The sequence below is a fragment of the Agelaius tricolor genome, unplaced genomic scaffold, assembly GCF_023055355.1.
Source record: "Agelaius tricolor isolate 1412-34295 unplaced genomic scaffold, bAgeTri1.0.p SCAF_8, whole genome shotgun sequence".
Classification (NCBI taxonomy): Eukaryota; Metazoa; Chordata; class Aves; order Passeriformes; family Icteridae; genus Agelaius; species Agelaius tricolor.
In genome coordinates, this window is record NW_027269268.1 from 977,159 (window position 1) to 995,569 (window position 18,411).

At 44.6% G+C, this 18,411-nt stretch overlaps 1 long non-coding RNA gene across 1 annotated transcript in view; it reads right to left on the bottom strand.

Moving 5' to 3' along the window:
* Positions 1–18,411, bottom strand: part of LOC139592578 (uncharacterized) — a 40,722-nt gene that overhangs the window by 10,081 nt on the left and 12,230 nt on the right. The window contains exon 2 of the long non-coding RNA XR_011680044.1: positions 16,652–16,805. This is a non-coding gene — a long non-coding RNA (uncharacterized lncRNA). The remainder of the gene's footprint in view (positions 1–16,651; positions 16,806–18,411) is intronic.

The following is an 18,411-nucleotide window of genomic DNA, read 5'->3' on the forward strand; positions in this document are numbered from 1 at the left end:
CCGGTGAGTTACAGACACATTAACACCCACAGAAAATCCATGGCATTCCTGCCACCACAGAGCTCTGGGTGCTGCCTTTCCCACCCTGCCCACCTCCCTCCTGCTGTCCCACACTGGATTGCAGTGCTGGGATTACTCCATGCCAGCACCCATTCCTGGGCTGATTGTGCCTCTCCTAGGCTCTGTGTCCCAGCAACCATTCCTGGGCTGACTGTGCCTCTCCCAGGCTCTGTGTCCCAGGTCCTGCTGTGGCTGTTTGAGCCCCTGGTTCTGGTTCCTTGTAGCTGACCCAGCTGGCTGTGCCAGCCCAGCCAGGGAATACAGCTTTGCCAGCTGTGATCACTCCTCACTCTCCTGCACTGAGTGGGAGAGGAGAGGAAGGATATGATGTTTTTACCAATGTTCATCCTCTCTTTAATTACATGGGCTGCTGCAAAGGAATCATTCTTCTGCCAGAATTTCCCAGCTATGAACGTCTGTCCATCCTTTAATGAGTTTAGATAGAAGATGTGGATTCCCTCTCTCGCTTATAAATAGTGGTTGAAATCTTTAGTAAGCCAATATTTTAAGGAAAGAGGGCCCACAGTGTCTCTGACAAAGCTGATTACAGAACATCAGAATGAGGATACGCCTCTATTAAAAAAGTTTTATAGGGAGTGAAGATTTATAGAGGTGTTCTGCTGATTCATGAGGAGTAGATATGGAAATGCATCTCTGGCAGCCACTCAGTGATGAAATATGTAGCACATAATGCATTTGTCTGTAAGACAAATACGTGTGTTGGCTGATTAAAAAAGATATACAGACTTCTGCAAATAAAGAAGAGGAAATTCTTCTCAGAAACAAACCAGCTAATTGCAAAACAAACAGGAAACAAAATGTGTCTGTTGAGCAACTACGATTTTTACTAAACAGGAAACTTTCAGTATTAATTTCTAATGTGCTTCATATGCAACCTCAGTATGTGATGAATACTTGAAATGCACCACCCTGCTGGTTCTAGGCCACTTCCAGGGTCTGTGTGGCACAGCAGGCACACACAGGTGGGTCAGGGGTTTTTGATCACTTTTTTTTAAGTTACTGTCAGAATCCATGAATCCAATAAACAATTTATTCAGCAAGAGCAGTTCAGCTTCAAGCATTCAACAAGTGATAAATGAAGCTTTTCCAAACCAGAAGTGCCTACATGTGTTGATAAGGCAGTATGTGAATGCTGATGGATAAATGTCATCTGCCTGAGAATGCCAGATTTCAGCTTGTGCTCACATGGAAATGATTTGCATTTGTCCAGATGTGCTGATGTTACATACCTTTTGGAGAAGAAAACAGAAATGCTAAAAAACAGCTTCTCCCTATTTATGTTTAAAAGTAAATGACTCAGTTGCTCTGTCAGGTTCAGAAACTTGAAGCAATTGATGCTGTTGGAGAAAAAAAATATCAGGATATAAATCATCAGGCTTGTAATCTAAAATTTCTGAAGTCCTTTGGCAAAAACAAGACCAAATTTTGTTATGGGTTCAGGCACAAACTCCTGAGAGGTGAGGGCTTTGAAATCTGTAGATTTCCCTGAGACTTGGTGGTTCCAAACATTTTCTCCCAAGTTTCAGCTCTGCTAAAAGGAGAGATAGTAGATCTGGATATGTCTTTTGATTCAAAAAGGAAGATGGGGTGATACCTCAGAACTGACAGTATTTTGGATTTTTCCCTGCTTCTGCTGGGTTTAATGGAATGCACAATGTTCAAAGGATGTTCTGCTTTTCATAAATCTTTTTTGCATTTTCTCTTCTCTCCCTTAAGAAAAAGGAAGGAAAAGATAAATGGCGAGAGGGAGAGGAGCGTTTGTTGCTTTGTGGTGTACAAAGGAGAGGGGAAAAAAGAAGCGTAACGTGGAACACACAGAAAATGGTTGTTACAAATTTCTGTGAAGTAGGAGCACTAATTTTAACAACTGCTACATAAAACCCTCTATGTTGTTCTCTTTGCTCATCCATAACCTCTTTTATCTAGTTAGGATGGGATATAAAACCACGTGGTGCTAACCAAAACTACAGAGCAGCAGAGCTGCTGCATGTGCAGTCACTTTCCAGTGAGCAATTCTGAGGTAGCTGCAGCCTTTCAGGAAAATTCCCAGTGGCAGAGCTGGCAGCAGAGCCTGTCCTCCTGTGCTGAGGATCAGTGCTACTGCCCACAGGGAGGTACAAGAGGGGACTGTTTGCTGTTCCTCACCTCTTAGGCTGCAGGGGACAATGCTCAGCTTGGAGCCAGCCTGGGAGGCTGTGTGAGGACCATTCCTGCAGTGAGGCAGAACAATCCCAGGGCAGTGCCAGCTTCTCCCAGGAGCTGCACCAAATCCATGCTCTGAATATCCATGGGCATGGGACCAGGCACTGTTCTTTCAGCACAGGCAGCCATGAACTCAAGTTATGCATTATTCTGACCTTTCTCATCCTCTGACATCACATCTCCCTCTTCACTTGCCCAGGAAGCTCTTGCCTGACCCTCCCTCCCTCAGCCATGGGCCAGGGTCACCCTTTGAGCTGCACTGCCCTTGGCAGCTCCCCCTTAATTTGATCCCCAGTGTCCATTTTGTAAAGGTCACATTCAACAATCTGTTCTCTTCTAAAACCATGATAGAGTCCCCCTTGCACAGTTGTTCACCCATGACTTCATTCAAGGCTGGAACTCTCCTCTCCCTGCTCTTAAGCCTGAAGGATCCTTAGGATCAAATCCCCCTGGGCAGCGTTTAAGTGGAAGGAGGGCAGGACAGGACAGGGGAGAGGAAAGGGCAGGGGAGGACAGAGCAGGACCAAACCCCTTCGGTGCATGGGAATTTCTGCATCTGATCAGAGAGGTCACAGGAGTGGGGTGCAAATACACAAACCCCAGAATTCTCTCATACTGAGAATTTGCTGTTCACCTGGTAATTCTTCCTCAGCCTCTCAGTAGTGGGGATTAGAGGCTGGGACTTCCTAACTGCACAAAACTAGCTTTGTTATACAACATATTTTAGGTCTTTCATTTAATAAAGTTTTACTCTCTTGGTTCATCTACTCTGAGAACACTGCATCTGTTCCATATCCCTTGTTGGCACCCTCTGGATAACATGAAAATTCAGCAGCAGCAATTCCCTGTGTCACACTTAGGGTCTCCTTTCAATAAAAACACTAAAGCTGTGCTAAAACCCTACAGAAACCTGGAATAAGATTTCAGTGGCATGCTTCACTTTTTGCTACCCTGGGCCCTTGAATCCTGCCATGCTCCTGGAGCCATCCACAAGCACTGCCTGGGATGGAGCCTTGCTCAGTAACTGCATCCTCTTTTTTTCTTCTTTAGCCCTGCAGTGATTGGATGGAAGTACCCAGCCTAATTATTATCCTGCAGGATATCCTACAGGAATCCCATCAGATAAAGAAATTGTTTTAACACCATAAAACATTAACACAGCCCAAAATATCTGAGCCCAGGGCAGAGGTACAAAGCCAGCTGTGCCTGCAGAGACTCAGAGGGCTTTGGTTACTCTGCTCTGCTGAGGAATAAACATTTTCAGTTGTATGAGCTGAAACAGGCAACTGAGGGAAGGAGATGTTGATGCCACAGCCAATATGGATCAAAGCTGAGCTCACCATTTGCATGATTCCCCTTACACATACAATAAGAACAATTGAAAGAATGAAATACCAAGCTCTGAGGCATTGAGAGAAGGTGGTGAATGAAGGTTTCTGTATAATTCCAAATATTCCTGGTAATCAGGATATAGTAAATAATTGATTGAAGGCAACAGCTAAAACCTTTTGTTTTTCATAACCAAACCTTTTGTTATTCATACCAGAACTAAGCCTAAGGGATCTGGTGTGCCGGTGAAAGATCAGCTCTAAACCTGTTCTACTTCTGTGCCAGAGCTGACAATGTACAGAACACAGCTCTACAAATTAATGGGGCTGATCCTATTGCAGGGCTCTCTCATTAAACTGCACATTAATATCATAAAAAGATGCTGCACCTTTGGTAAAACACAACGTGCTTTTTATGTGACCACTTTTGTGTGTAATGCCAGAATTATTTGGAGAACAGTAAAAAGATTTTTTTTTAGGGTAGAGAGAGGCTGAGAACAAATCCCTCTGATGTCACTCTTTTAGAAGTTGTCCTTCTGGCAGGTATGGTTAAATGCTGGAATTTTGAGCAGAATAGTTCACAGTGCTCTGATGGCTACCCAGAAAGGACCAGAAAACAGAGGTTTAGTGAAGTATTTGACCAGGCAGAACAAAAATAGCCAAAAGTATTCAATGTAACACCTCCACCCCCAATGAGAAATCCAGTGACCTAAACTGTAAAATCATAGGAAGACACAAAGGAATGCAGAGACAATCACAGGCAGCTAAAACCCATCAGCCTCAGAGACAGAATCAAACCCAGTAATGTGTCTTCACCACCTCACCAGTGGACTTTGCCATCAAGTCCTAAATAGGGAAGATTTGAGAATAGGTTCAAGTTGAACAATTTGTACCACAAGGAAGAAAACCTAACCAAGGTTTGCAAAGAACATTTTTCTATCCATAATTCTGATTTAAATATCACTTCTCTTACAACTCTTACTTTACTGCAAAGTGTATTTTTTCCAAGTGGAAATAAGAAATTAAATGGGTATTCTTACTGAGAAGATGGTTTGCTATCTGTTGAGAAATCTGGGCTATAATTTACAGGAAATAGGTTACCTAATAAAAATTCATTACAAAAGTAACAGGATTGGAAAGGACCAGGACGGCTCATTTCTCACAAGGAAGTGATCCATTACTGATTCCAATGATGCTAAAAAATCAATAGTTCTCTTATTTTTGCCTTTCCTAGGCTGACAGATCGGTAACACTTTTTTCTCCCACCTGTGCCTCCAGTCGCCAGCTGATGCTGAGGGAGTTTCCCTGTTTCCCTTGCAAGTGGCTCCCACTTTGGTGGCAGCAGGCAGGTGATGGATGCAGGGATAACCCAGCCTCCCCCATCTGTGCCCCCAGTCTGAGTTCAGTGCCCGCCCAGAGCCATGGAGACAGCTCAGGGCTCTCCCCTTGGCAGCTGCTCTGTGCTGGGTCTCATTTCACACTGACAGGAACAAACCCCTGCCCAGTCATCCATAACCCACATCCTGCCAGCATTGCTCACTGCCACAGCCAAAAGGCCTTTCCAAACCTAAATCACAAAGTGGCAGCAACTGTGGAAAAACCAAAGGACTCTGCTACAACTGATACCCATTTCCTCCAGCATTTTAGGCACTGATAGGGATGGAGGTGTTTTGGGGTACTGCCTGTGTTTCACAGGCTGCCAGCTGTGGGAAGGAGCACAACAGGTGACCATGAAATGCTGTTTGCAGCAGGGACAAACAGAACCAAAGAAGTTAACATGGTTTTATGTGAAACCTAATAAAAAACCTCAAAGCACAACAAAACCCAGGTAAATTTATTGCAATTGGAAAGGTTAGAAATATTATAAAAATTATCTAAAAGGCTAATAGAATCTAATGATGTCACTTTAGGTGCCTCTCACAGCTTGTCCTTTAAAACTCAGCAGCATCATAGATTTGGAAGGTCAGGAGGAAGAAAAAAGGCCACCTGTGAACCATCTCCTGCTTGTTTCCCATCTCACTGCTCCCTGTTTTCTCTGCAGTGACCTGGTGAGAGCCAGGAATCAGCCTGAAATATGAACTCCAGCTTCAGAGTCAGAATTGCACTGGGACAGAATCACAGCTTGGGATTTCAGTTTGCATTATACCCAAGAATGGAGCTTCACAGTCATGGAAAATAAGAAGGAAAGGAGCACAAGATCATGACTAGACAATGAGCACTTCTTTCTCTCTAGAAACTTGTTCATCAGGCAAGTATTTCTCCTCTAGTAAAAATTAATTCATGCTAAATCTGCAGGGAGTGCAGTTACACATCATCTATTACAAATCATGCACCACCCCTACTCCATAATGTCACTGAAACCAAACTACAACATTTTACATTAATGCAACTTAAACAAGCAATCAACAGCATATGGTAATGTTAAATCAAGATGAGTCACCATAAAAAAGAGGATTTTTTTTCCACACAGAGGAAAGATTAGGCACATCTTTAGCTGTAGAGTCATGAGAACACCTTGAGCACCCAGGTTAAATGCAGCCCAAATCCACTGGAGATGCACAGCTGGGCAGGCCAAGGCCAGGGGGTACAGCAGTGCCTGCAGAGGGCCTGGGGTACCCCTGCACACAGGTGAGAGTGTGAGGGGCTGCACAGCTTCACTGGCTGCAGCAGCTTGTGGGGACACTGGGGTTACAGCCACAGAAATGTTCCTGGCACAGCCCAAACCCTTCCTGTTCCAATCTGTGGGACAATCAATCAGTGAGGATCTGCAGCAGGTCCCTTTCCTAAGCACTGGGCTGGGGTGGGATCAAGAGGGGACTTTTCTCCCCTGTGCTCCTTTCACTTAGACAAGATGTGCTGCAGCTACCAAAATGGGGAAAGAAAAAAGATCCCAGTGGGCAAAATGCCCAGAGCTCGTGAATGACAAGAATTACATGGGCTTTTGAAGTAGTTAGAGAATGACAGAAGGAGAAAGATCTTCATACTGAGGGAGTTTAAACTAGAAAAAAAAAACCCTGCTCATCATCATTATTAACTATTTTCACAGCAGAGTGTGGGGGTCAGGGAAAGGGAAGGAAGCAGAAGGCCCCAGCAGAAGCTGAATGAAGGGTAAGAACTATCAGCTCCTGACCTACTGAGAGATTTGAGATGAAGGACTGGCTTCCCTTTCTTGGGCCATTCCACCACTGCTCCAGGTGTTCCTTGTCTTCTCTTCTGTCCTGTCCATAACCACACTGTGATAACACAAAGAGCACCTCATGCACAAGTATGGTACAGTCCTTATTTCTTCACATGTTTTGAGAAACAGTCACACATTGCTTCCATGTATTTGCTTTTATTCTGACAGCTCCTCATTAAAGACAATTCAAACTTCTCCAGGTTGCTCCTCAGGATATTCTCCCTCATCATCTCACAGGGGTTCTGCTGTGGAGTAACAGTGTAAATATGGCACCTCATTTATAAGGGTGTCCAGCCTGTTTATTCTTCATCTCTTTCTCCTAGACTTTTAAAGAAAGTGCTCACTATAACATGAAAACAGTTCACAAGTGAGCAGATACTAAAAATTGCCAAGCCCTGATCAAGTTATAATCAGTATAATCCCACAGAAATATTCCCAAAGCTTTTATAACAATGCCTGAGTTCAAGGTGGAAAGACTTAAACAAAATCCACTGCCTTCAGATGCTAAAACCTACGCTATTTGATAAACAGGGATTTAGTTCCAATTAAACAGATGATTAAAGAAGAAAAAGCTCAGAGAATAATCAGCACTAATTATACTACTGCTGCTAGTGTAATTAATCAGTTTTGTGACCTGCAGAATTGAGATAAGGAGCTACAAGATGTGGAGATGAAAATGTGCTGTGTAGAAACTAAGGATCATCGTTACCCAAACTAACACATGAACACCAGTTGCTCCTGGGGATGGGCTGTGTTTGGCCCCTTTCTCCTGCCTGCTCTGCTCTCCCGTGGTCCCTGGCCCATAGAGCTGCAGCCACTTCAAATACCTGCAGTGACCTAAAAGGACAAAGAACTTTAACCTAACACTGCCATTCACACCCTTGTCTGTGCCTCAGAGAACCCCATCACAGCCTATTGCTGTTTATGAAGCTATTTTTCAAGAGCATATAAAGTTCTCTCACACCCTGCACTGGTAAAACAAACAATAAAAATAACTTTACAGTGACATGAAAGCCATAAATCACAAAGACAGAAATTCATGGATGCACCTCTATCTAACCTGCTGCCCCTGAGCCCTCCTGGTAAGCATTTCCTATAAGAACACAGCACACAACCCCCAATAATCTGTGATTTCACATGTTAGCTGTAAAGGGATGGAATAATGGATCAGTAAATGCTCTTTATCTCAATTGTGTTTCAACATCAGTTTTAAGTTGTCCTGGCCCCGCAGGTTTAGAAAGCACCCTTAGCACTACTTCAAAGTAGTTTTTTGTGATTTAATTTCATATTTATGCCTTTACTCAGCTGCAAGAGCTGTTTCCAATAAATAAAGAGAGCAGCTATGAATCTTCCATCCCAGCTGTAAATTCCTGCAGCAGATACATTTTTAGGGATGCCAAGGCTGGTGCTCGCAGGCTCTTTCTCCATAAATACATCAATGTCTGTCTGAAGCCCTGGTGGAAATATGGCTTCAATTTTTTTCTTAAAAACATGGATCAATCATTGTTGCCCTTGCCTAGTCTTTTCTGTCAAACGCTTCAGATGTGCTGGAGGATCTGTAAAAAGTTTGAGAAGCACTGTGGATACATGCCTTACCATCCTATTGTGTAACACCATTTAACTTGGGTGCAGCTCTTGCTGTCTCTGAGCTGCACAAGGAGATGCTCCCACTCTGAGATCAGTGTGAATGATGGCAATCCAACAGGTTCAGCAGATTTCATCCAGCAGTGGAAGGGCCTTTCCTGCCTGCAGAGCACCCTGAGACCAGGATCTAAGAGCTCCCTGTGCCCTTGGGCTCTAGACTATATATTCCGTATCCAGGGAAGAAAGCTCAGAGTGTCCTACCAGCAGACACAGAGCAGAGGAGGTTTACATGTTAAATCAGCCTTCTAATTTGGTAACATTTAGAATTTTTAATTACGTGAATAAATTAGAATTAAATAAATTACCAATCTACTTTACTCAAATTTACAAAGTAAAATTTCCTGGTTTACTGCACTGGCTAAAATGTATAGGCAATTTATTCTTTTTTTTTTTAGATAAGTAACCTTTATGAAAAAACAAAAGCAATTCCAGACCAAGGAGATTACTGGAAAGCCAGTCAGAATTAAACACTTAATTGTTTAACATGGTATTTGGGTCTTGCTCCCTAGCAATGAAGGAGAGCCAGCATCTCTTCTGATGTCCAAGTCTCTCATCAGAGCTATATCAGCCCTTGCAGCTGGATTAAAACATAACTCCTTTGAAACTCCACAAGTTTGTGACTCACTGAAAGGAAATATAAAGGATAGATGGGTGGGAGGAGTGAGCTTCCCCTCCTGTGGAGTTTGCTACTTGAGCTTGTTTGCCAGTGCCACACTCACGTCCACCTGAAATGTAACAGGAGGAAGTGCCTTTGATCCTTTCCCCTAATGATCTGCTCAGGAAGAACCCTGTCAGAAAAATGTGACGCTACCATCTTGTTAATGCTCACCCTCTGGAAGAGCTGTTCTTTGAATGGAAGTATCAAAGATCCTCCCTAATCTGCTTTATGGGAAAGTCTCTATTTTATGGCCATATGCAGTAAAAAGTACCAAACCCCAGAGTATTTCAAGTTCCAGCATTGCACAGCTGAAGCCAGCCCAGTATAACCCCTCAGTGACTGCTTGGACATGTTCAAAGATGACAAAAACTGACAAAAACTGCTTGCAAAGCATTGTTATCAACACTGCCTTTTCCTCAAGAAAAAACCTGGACTGATTTTTTTACTGGCATTTCTCTGGACTCATTAAAAGGCCAACCCCAGCACTGTGAGCAGGAGCCAAGAGCCCCTGTAACAACACCAAGGTGCCCAAACAAGGCTCTTCTGCACTGCAGTGCAGCCCCTTCTGCAGGAGATGCCCTCCTGAGGCAAGAATCACATCACAGGAGCCTGAGGGAACCCCTGCCTGCCTGCCTGGCACAAACAGCCTCTGGGAAGAGACCCACATGCCCTCATGGACCAGGATCTGGGAGAGCTGATGGCCTCACACACTGCTGGCAGGGCTGCAGCACACTTCAGCCCAAGGGAGCAGGGCCTGGCTCCAGAATTCAACAGGAGAGGCCAGGAGCTTGACTCAGCAGGAGAGCCTGCAAAACACCATTTGTTCCCAAGCCACAGGCTCCAGACACGTTCAAGGATCTCCACCTAGCAACAGGGAAGTAACTGTGACTTCTCCTGGGCAATACTGCACAGCACTGCAGTCACTCACCTTCCCTGAGGGAATGAGAGACCCCCTCCTGCGTCCCTGCCCCATAGCACACGAGTGTTCCAGGCACCCCCTCCCTCCTCCTGGCTCTGATGCACTGATGTAAAATGTCCTGCAGCTCCAGCAGCATTCTGCACAAGGCAGATACCAGCTGGAGCCTGTGAGGGTTTCCAACGTGCCAGCAGAGGTGAAGCTCTGGAAAGGAAAGGCAAAATGTTGGTGCCTTGCCTGGTCTGAGCCAGCCTCCTACGGCCCAAGCTGCCTCAAATCCCTGCTGCAGTAACACATGGCAACATCCATGGCAGGAGCTTGGCATTTCCAATGTCAAAACAGCCACAGGTGGCTCTGCTCTTCAGCATACAGGGCAGCCAGAGCCACGCAGGGGGGACATTTGACCAGGCAGGCAAATCTCACCTTTGCACTCAGTGCAGCACCTTGGGATGATGGGATCCGTGCTGCAACAAAACCAGACTCAGATCAGGAAGAGGAAATTGTGAGGTTTCAGTGAACTTCTGCCATATTTCTGTTTTACAAAGCATCAGTTCTACATACACTAATACTGTACTGCTTAAGTAGAAGAACTTGAAAAATGTAACAGAAACATAGAAGTCCTCAGAATTCCAGATCCAGGCTGATCTTTTTTCCTCCCCCCACCTAATCCCCCCAGTTGTCTGATTTTATCCATTATCCACAGCTCATAACATGGAGGGTACAAGTTCCCCAGTGCCCACACATCCCTGTGCAGGCTCCCAGGTTATGGACCTCACTTCAGTTTCTAGGCCATGTTACTCCCTGTTCACAGGCCAGGATTCAAGTCCAAAAGTTACAGGAACTGTAGAACAACGCACTTGTAAATAACATTACCACTTGGGAAGCAAAGACATGGAGGGCCAAAGGAAGCCAGAGAAGCAGCTCTAGGATGTTCTAACTCTTATGAGACACCTCAGCCCTTGAGCCTTATCCAGCCTCTGTCCACACAAGAAATGACAGAGTAACTCACAGCCTGACACAAAATGGTAAACTAATCCCATGGCTGGACAAAATGGCAGAGTAACCCATGCCCTGACACAAAATGGCAGAATGTCCCACAGCCTGACACAAAATGGTGGAGTGCCCCACAGCCTGACACAAAATGGCAGAGTGCCCCACAGACCAACATAAAATGGTGGAGTGCCCCACAGCCTGACACAAAATGGCGGAGTGCCCCACAGCCCAACACAAAATGGTGAAGTGCCCCACAGATCAACATAAAATGGTGGAGTGCCCCACAGCCTGACACAAAATGGCGGCATTACCCAGGCCTGACTCAGAGTAGGGCAGAGAGCCATGGCCGCTCTGAAGCAGGGCCCGTTTCTGGCACTGGGAAACAAAGGCAGGGACTGTGCCAGGAGCTGCTCTCGTGCCCTGGCTGCTCCCTGGCAGCCGCTCCTGCCCCATGGTGCCTTTGTCCCGGGAGCAGGGACAGCAATGGCAGCCCCAGCTGCGGCTGCAGCGTTCCTTGGCTGGGAATGGCACAGCCAGGGGAGCCAGAGCACTGTGGGAATGCACACAGAGGTGTCTTCTCTTGTGCAAGGGAGACAACAAACACTGAGAACTCAGCTTGGAAATCAGGGAAATGTTCAGTTGCTCTGTATTTTTGATTCCAGTAATATAAAAAATGGACAATAATGTTCCCTATTAATCCATGTCCTATGCCATTATTTCAGACAGGTTCTTCCCACACAAAGCCTCAAATCAGTCCGCAGCCCATTTCCAAGGCCTGATGCCCAGGCTCCAGAACAGCAGGATTACCAGACAGCCTGAGAGCCAACTGGATTTGGAAATAAAGCTAATTTGGAGTGAGAGCTAATGGGAGGGAGCACATGAGCATCTGCCTGCAGATGTTCTCAGTGCCCAGCTGCAGAAATGCCAGAGCCACGTGACGTGCTCTAACACACCCAATATCAAACAGGCACTTTCCAACAAAACTTCATTTCTCACCAGACAAAATCTGTCTGCATCTTAGGAGCTGTTCAGTGATATACACACACAGAGAAAAACTTTAATTGAAAGAAAGATGCTGTGAGGAATGTAACTACTGCTTTACTAAAACGGCAAGAAATGAAAAAATAGGTATCAGTTGATGTGCCTGTTGACTTAAAATCTGTCCTCAGACCTGGAAGAAGCACAGCTGCTGTAGGGGTGCAATGAGGGCAGATTTTGGATCACATAAATTTAGATTTTTTCCTCTTAGCAACTTAATGCTCATGAAATTATATAACAGATCTGCAAACCAATTACCAAATGTCAGAAGGTGCCCTGGTTAAAATACACACATCCCCTGGAATGTGCCATATTCACAAATTAGCCATGTGTTATTTATAGCTCCTCAAGGCACAATAATGAACAAAGAGGTAATGAAAGCTGAAAGCCTGAATATCTCCCATATGCCAGAAGGCAAATCCCATGAGACCCATCTGTAGCCCAAACTGGGGGAAAGAAAATATCCTTCCTAAAGCAAACAAAACCCCAACAAACAACCTCCCCCACCTCTGCAGTTTTGTATTTGTTGTTTCATTTTTAAAATTAAGCTGCAAACTAAAACCCTGCCATACTACTTCCATTCATTTAATCATAATGATACTTGGAAATTCCTTATTTTTATTCTCCAGCACTACAAGGTGCATCCCAGATGCTTTGAAGAGACAGAGTCCTCTTTATTTCCCCTGTTTCTGTCCATGGAAGGCTGAACTCATATGCACACCAATTCCTGCCCAGCTTGCAGGGTGATATTGAGCTTTAACTCAAAACTCTGACTGCTCTACATCCAAACCCTGCATATTTACACCTACCCTGGTTTATTTCTTCACAGGTTCAGTTTGCAATACCCACATGTCAGTGTCTGTAAGGCCTTTGCTCAGGTGTCTCTGCCTCTCTCACTTGCCAAAACTTTCTACTGAATTCTCTTGTCCCACATTTTCTCTCTCCACTATGGATCGGAACTGTTACTCTGCTTCCCATGTGTGTTTTCCCTCCTTAAAAATAATGTAATTATATTCTTTTTTCTTCTTTACTTGAGGTCATCTATACATCATATCCTGTGCAGGAAAACCCTCTGGAACAAAGCTGTGCTAATCACTGCACTGAAATATTTCACCCTCAGCCAGTTTGGTGCGGCCAGGCTGTAGCACTGTAAGACACAATGAATTCACCACATTGGAATGTGAGTTCCAAGCAGCACAGAACAGGGATGAATGAAGGGCATTGCCTCTTCTTTGGGCACATGGAGCAGGCATGAGGAATGAGTGGGGCTTTTTCATGGCAGATGCAAACAGCACACAAATGCCAAAAACATTTGAAGGTCCATCAGAATATCTGCATGGCTCCAAGTGAATATTGATACACTATCACTATCACTGCCTTTCCACCCCCAGCTTAGTAACATCCTGACCTTTCCACCAGAGCCTGCCTCCATCCATCCATCCATCCATCCATCCATCCATCCATCCATCCATCCACCCACCCACTATTGGGCTTTTTCCCTCCTTTTTTTAATCTGCCTTTCTGCCCCCCTGAATTCATTGCCCATTTTCTCATATTGTTAGAAAACTTTTGGGCAGTTGAAAAATTCTTGGAGGCATCTGAAGGGGCAAAAGCATCAGAGCAGACCAGGAGCTGCATCTCTGTGTCACTTGTGCAGACCTGGCTCTCAGGCAGAGGCTAAGCAGATGGGCCTGTGCTGTCAGAACATGCTCTGAATTTAACCAGAATGACACTGGCCCACGCTGGCTGCTGCAGTGGCACAGGGACCTCTGGAGCCATCTCTGCCTCTGCCCTGTGCTCAAAGGTGAACTCCAGTAAGGTTTCATTTGCTTGATTTAAAACTTCCATCTATGTAAGAGATGTGGACCACAAAAACAAGTCTAAAAACAAATATATTAATTTTTTCTCATCTTCCCTAACCCTCCTTTTCTGCAATTCTGTTCTGACTTTGAAAAGCTCAGAGACACACATTTAAAAAATATTTCTAATGAACACAACCCTCTGACCTCTGCTTTTGAGGACTAACGTGTAGCTGTAAATGGTAAAAACACAAAAAGCACCCCTCCAAAATAAATACTTTTGTCTCAGCTGGTTTCAGCCTCAGATAAAAGCAGGAGATTTCCACAGGAAAAGTCTCCAGAACACAGATCCTATGGAGATGTAACAGTTGAACACAAAACCTTTGGGGTTTGATTTTAGATATCCATGGATACCTCAGGCAGACTTCATCCACCACTCCATTTTGGACTGAGTGGCTTTGGGAGGGCTCTGGGCCTGTGCCTTTTGTCCCCTAGGGATGGGAAGTGTCTCACAAACCTCGCCAGGGCCAGCTGCTGCAGGTCCCAGGCTCCCTAAAGGGGGAGTCTTCCCAGGAGATCCCTTCCTGCCTTCCCACAGACAGTCCCCATCCTGTGGCTCACTGTACCACAGGCAGCCAGGCATCCTTCAGCACTGGGGTGCTGGCAGAGACTGGAAGCCTCTCTTTGTATGGAGAGGTCAGAGTTCAAGTGTCTTGACTTCAAATTATCATTGTAAACCCAAACTTTTCCTATTTTGGTCATTCCAGTCTTTTCAGACTGGATGGAGACCCTGAGTGCTAAAGATTGCCTTTAGCAGAAGCAGATTCAATAAGCTATGGTGCTGTTAATATTTCCAGTTATCTTGGCTTCCTTAATATCATTCAGCTATTTCTGTTCTTTATGGATACCTTACTCTGCTTGATTCTGTTTCACTTTGAACCTCCACTGATGCTGAAGGTTTCACACATTTTTTATCATACTGTGCAAAATGCTGCTGGAATCTTTCTGCAGGCTCTCTGGTGACAGAAAAAGGTTATTATTGCCATCCCCCTTGTATTGTGTCTCCAGAAATCTAATCTGTGCATATGCTGTGTAGCCACCCATTCTGCACTGGAACCTGAAGAAATCACTTTGTTGTACTGACTACAAGAGCACTTTCTAAAAGATGTGTCTTTCTAATTGTCCATTTTTAGAGCTGGTGCATGCATAATGCAGAGCTTCCAGGAGGGTTTGCAGTGATTTGCTCCAGTTATCTGTGCCTCAGCACTGGGGCTGCTGCCTGGCACAGAGGTGAAACCACCCAGGCTGAAAGGAAAAGGCTCTGTCAGGTTGGAATGCAGAGAGCAGAGAATTTCATTCACTGAGGGCAGGGATGGAAGAGCTGCATCCACACTCTGTTCCAGTCACTCAGTCTCCCTGTTCCTGCCATTCTCAAGGATCTTAAAGCCACATGGAGCTTTTGTGACACCAGTCCTCCATCTATAGAGGCAGAGGAGAAAGAGTGAGCTCGCTTTCCTCCCCTCTGAACATTAATTCCATCTGCTTTCTCTCGGCTATCCCACCTTCCCAACAATCTGTGCCAAGGATCAGCAACTGCCCACATTAAATGGCCACTGACTGCCATTACTCAGAAATATTTCTGTGCGAGCAGCAGGTTCACCCAGGGTACTCCAGCCAGCCCTGCAGCCATTCCCCACTGGCACACAAAGAGCAGCTGGATATTAAGACACAGTTGTGATATCCATTACTGCCCATAGGCTCACTTTGGAGAAGCTGGGGAGACTTGAGCCTTGCAAACAGGGTTAAATGGAAATGGTTAAATAAACCAGAAAAAGAAAAAGCCATCTAGTGAGTCTATCAGCTCATTGGGCTCCATATTCCTAAAAAATCACTTTGCAGTCAGGAAGGACACAGGGGGTTTGAATAATTTTCTGCCTTTACACCTTCCCTGACACCAGAAGTAACATGGAGATGTTCTTCCATAAACAAATTTGCTCTTTTCTCTCAAGGTTTGTGTACACTCTGAGTGCACTGGTGACATCAGATTTTTCACCAGGGAAATGAAAGAAACCAACAAAACCAACAGCCCACGTTGCTGAAAACCCAAGAAGCTAAGCTGGCCATGTCTCTGAAATATGGTATGAGCAAAAAGAGAAATACAATAAAAATCCCCATCCAGCACAAACTAGGAAGTGATGGAACGAGGGCTTTCCTACTGAGTCTGTCTCCAGTTACCATCCTTCTGAGCATTGTCCATTATCCATTCTGCACTGAGGAGGCTCTCAGGCCAAAATTTAAAAGGTGACTGACAAACACAGGAGGCCAAAATGAAGCAAAGAATCACAAGGAGAGCCTATGGAAGAAGCCTTCTGTAAAACATGAGGGAGCCCTGAGCCACATTAGATTATTTTCCTCTTCTTTTCCTCTTCAATTCTCTTATAGTAGACAATATTTCCTATCCCCCCTCTTCTCAGTCTCTAAAATGTGCAAGCTTTGTGTTGGGATGCAGGCAGGCTGAGAAGTGCAGCTGTGCATTAGAGCTGCTGAAGCTGGGAGTCCATTCTCAGTGAGTAAAAACCACACTTCCATAAATGACACACAAAAACTGCATTCCCAAATCTCACCACACGTGAAACAGATCCCTGGATCAGCCTCATCTCCAGCCCTGCCCATTGCTGTGCAGGCCTGTTACAGCTCTGGGACACAGCTGGGACACAAGGGACACTGTTCCCATGGTCACAAAGGCCCCAGGGACGCAGGCTCAGTGTTTGTCACATTCTGCACAAGCCTGGGGAAAAACCTCGAGCCCATTACCTTCACTCTTCCAGATGCTGTCAGGTGGTTGGAGAAGGGCAAAGCTTCCTTCCACCTGCAGGAGCAGCCAAATCTCTTTGGGAGAGCAATCCCATCTCCACAGGCACCTCCTGCCTCTGGATTCTGTGTATCCTTCCTTCCAGCAGTGAAACACCTGCAAGGGACACAAGCAGCAATTACCTCTTCTGCAGGAAAAGCCCATCCTGCCCCTCCAAACCAACCTGTCCCTTGCTCATGTATGGTACACGCTCGTGGTTTAGCTACTGTTACTATTTCCATTAGAGATTATCAATGTTTCCAATAGAGATGGGCTGGAGACAAACCCAGGATCTAATTATTAATTATATTTTGACCTGCATGCCCAGATGGGTAGGAAAAAATGTTCACTCAAGAGGAGTTTTTCCTTAACTCCAGCAGACCCTGGATTTTCCACTGAATGTTTTCATTTTCAGCTGCAATCACCAGAAATAACATTAATGACTTTCAGTGCAGGGCAGAAATAATTAGAGGCAGAGCAAGTGTCCAGCTTGCATGCTTATGCTAAGAAAAGACTGAGAAAAATCATGGCAAAGCTTGATAACCTGAGGGGAGAATAAAGCAAACAAGCTCAGGGGTGAGATCTAAATCAAATATGAAGCAATCTATATTTTCCATTAAAGCCATTGTGGAACTGGACATTTTGCAAAGGTCTTGATTGAAAACCATGGCAGAGTTAATGGGTTTGACTCAAATGATCCTCAGCACTTCAATAAGGAACAAGGAGAAAGGAGGCCCACGAAAGCAGAACTTGAAACATTAGTGCAAAACCATACAATGGAAAAGAAACAATTTCAATTGCTTTGGGAAGGACTATAAATTGCCTTGTTCTCAAAACTAGAGGGAAACTCAAGAGTGCAGAATCTCATTAGAATTTCAGCACTGGATTTTTTTTATAAACAGCATATCAGTAAGATTTACCAATATTGTCTCAATATACTGAAAGCTTTATTATTTATTCTTTGACAAGTGGCACTTTTATAATTCTTTACTTTTAATAAAAAAACAGTAGAGATGTATGCTGAATTGAAAGCTAATTAGCACATTCATATCTCTCAAAAATTCAATAACTTTTGTACTCATATTTTTGGGTTCTTTTGTGGTCAGTTTAATTAAATTTGTTGATAAAATAAAGGAGGATATAAAAAAAATTAGTAGCTTAGGCTAGGTTTTTCAAAGGCAATTAGTAATTGGAGCCCATTAAACTAAGGAGGGAATCAAATCAATAATTTCTAGGGCTTTTTCAATGTTACCCTTGAAATTTTAGTATAATCAGGAAAGGACAAAGAGCAGTCACGATCCAACAGAGTTTCCTGGGATCCAGGGACAAAAAATATTGTTGAGGTGCTGAGAAACAGGAGTTCAGAGCTGCTGAGGCTGCTGACAGCCTCTTACAGTGGGTGCTCTGTTTCAGAAGCTGGGATTTCAAGAGGTGGCAAAGTGGGTCATAAATGCTACTGAGAGCTGAAAATTAGGCGATGAAAAAACCACTCCAGAGCATTGAAGTGTGGTAGGTCTGATTAGCAATCAAAATGCTGTCTCATTTTGCTACAGTTTGTCTTGAACAGCAAGGTTAAGGAAAAAAAGCCCAAAAAAGAAAAGCCATATGACCCTAAACTGTGAGCATGCATGAATGTTACAGCCCTGCCAGGGACTGCACAGGCAGCTGGCCCCAAAGGTAACGTGGCATTTATCTGGGTTTGTGCTGGCAGCCAAAGCCACTC